Source organism: Physeter macrocephalus, chromosome 17 (genome assembly GCF_002837175.3).
Source record: "Physeter macrocephalus isolate SW-GA chromosome 17, ASM283717v5, whole genome shotgun sequence".
In the NCBI taxonomy this organism is placed as follows: domain Eukaryota; kingdom Metazoa; phylum Chordata; class Mammalia; order Artiodactyla; family Physeteridae; genus Physeter; species Physeter macrocephalus.
In genome coordinates, this window is record NC_041230.1 from 19,795,956 (window position 1) to 19,798,238 (window position 2,283).

General features: G+C 45.8%; 1 long non-coding RNA gene across 1 annotated transcript in view; it reads left to right on the forward strand.

The window, feature by feature from the left end:
* Positions 1-525: 525 nt before the first annotated feature.
* LOC129391430 (uncharacterized) overlaps positions 526-2,283 on the forward strand; it is a 4,181-nt gene continuing 2,423 nt past the window's right edge. Inside the window, exon 1 of the long non-coding RNA XR_008615550.1 lies at positions 526-596. This is a non-coding gene — a long non-coding RNA (uncharacterized lncRNA). The remainder of the gene's footprint in view (positions 597-2,283) is intronic.

Genomic DNA, 2,283 nt, shown 5'->3' on the forward strand with positions numbered 1-2,283 from the left:
GAAAAATTTTATATAAGAAAGTTTACTGAATACAGAAGTAAATAAAAGGATACCACAATTGTTATACCTTTTTTCCCCGTTAATTAAAGTGATGCGTAAATAATGGAATTGGCTGGAGCCCTTCTTGTCCTCTGTGAGGCCCTGATTATAGTAGGGACCTGGACACTTTAGACAGAGTAGCACATGATTATCAGTCTTTGTAAGAGTTGCTTTTTTCTCACATATATTATTTTTCTTCCCTCTATCTCCCCAAACTTTTCAAAAGCCAAGAGCCTCTGTCCTCTGTTTCCCAAGGCAGTGAGAAAGGGGAGACCTGCACTTGTGACCAAAGTGTCTAATCAAGCATCTAATCCAAATCTCTGGCAAGAAAGAAAAGCTGGAGGCCCAGAACCAGGGCCTTGCAGCTGGAAGGCCAAGGTGCTGGTCCTCTAAGTAAAGAAACACTTCCAATTGTTCCTTGTGAGTGGTGCTTCTGGCTTGAAATCTGACACTTTTCTTTGCACTTATAGGGAAGGTGCCAGTGGCCAGCAGGCCCTATCCTCATCATCTGGGACTTGCATCACTGCTGTACCATCCATCAGAAATGGTCCTAAAAGGTCTGAACTCCTTTCCTATCCTGGAATCTGGCTTCCCCAGTCCCTTACCCTGTCACCTTTAGGAAGAGGCAGCCTGCCCTTTGTCCATGGAGGCAGAGAAGGTGACTCCACACTGCATATGTCACTTCAGCCACAGACAGAATTACAGCTGACCACATCATGGCACAGGCGTAGGTTTCCAATGGGAAGTTCAGACTTTGCCATTGGATAACCCATGTGGCCCAGAAGAAATCTCGAGCTCTTCCATTCCCAGTTGCCTCATCTGTAGGACAGGCTAATAGCACCCACTTCTCAGGGTGGCTGAAAGTTAAGAGGACAAAAGGGAGAGCATTTAGCAAACTGTAAAACTACTTTCAATGTGGGCAGTTAACTTTTGGGGGGGAAGGGTGAGAGAAACATTTGTCAGCTGAAAAAAAAAGCACAACCTAAAAGTTGAGAATTATGTTTTATTTGGGGGACAAAACTGAGGACTTAAGCCCAGAAGACAGACTCTCAGATAGCTCTGAGGGACTGCTCTGAAGAAGTAAGGAAGGAGCCAGTATATATAGGAGTTTTTGCAACAAAAATCAGGTGGTTGGAACATTAAAAAATTACTGGGTTTTTAAAATTTATTTATTTTATTTATTTATTTTTGGCTGTGTTAGGTCTTTGTTGCTGTGCGTGAGCTTTTCTCTAGCTGTGGCGAGCAGGGGCTACTCATCATTGCGGTGCGAGGGCTTCTCATTGTGGTGGCTTGTCTTTGTTGCAGAGCACGGGCTCTAGGTGTGGGGGCTTTGGTAGTTGTGGCTCATGGCATGCAGGCTTCTTGGTTGCGGCATGCATGCGGGATCTAGTTCCCCGACCAGGGATCGAACCTGGGCCCCCTGCATTAGGAGCGCGGAGTCTTATGCACTGGACCACCAGGGAAGTCCCAAAAGATTACCGTTAATTAAAGAAAACCAGACATCTCAAGTTAACTAATTTAATGATTTTCTATGTTTGGGAAGATGTGAGAGTCTGGGCTCATTGAAATCATTCCTTTGATGTGCATCTTAACTATCTAGGGTCAGTATCCTGTTTTCTCCATCCTGAGTCCCCTCAGGGTGCACGGTGAGGGTTGGCTGCAGTGGCTGCCGGCTTGATGGCTGCAACATCCTTTGCTTATTGATCTGGCAGGCAATATTTTTCATCCACACACTTCATCTCAGATCTCAATTGGCTGATGGTGTGGGCAGCAGTCATAGCCCCCACTGGCCCCTATTCTCACGGAGCCAATGAGGCGCTCAGCATGGAGGAAATAAAGACACCAGCTTCCTGGTGTTTTTACCAGGCCCTGGCTTGTCCCACTTCACCTGTTACCTACCTGGTGGAGACCACAGGGAATTTACTATGGTCACATATTATTAAAAAGGTGCTTAGAGTGACATCAGCAAGATGATGGACTAGGAAGCGCTAGGCGCTTGGAATGTTCCCCCATGGAAACATTAAATCAACAACTAGAGATTGGCTAAACTAACTTAAGAGGAGCTCTGCAAATCAGTCAAAGACCTATAGCAACCAAGCTAATGCCCAATTTAAGTAAAAGCCACATTCAAAATGCAAGAAGTTTTATGGTGTTTTGTTTTGGTTTTTTTTTTGCAGCACACGGGCCTCTCACTGTTGTGGCCTCTCCCGTTGCGGAGCACAGGCTCCGGACGCGCAGGCCCAG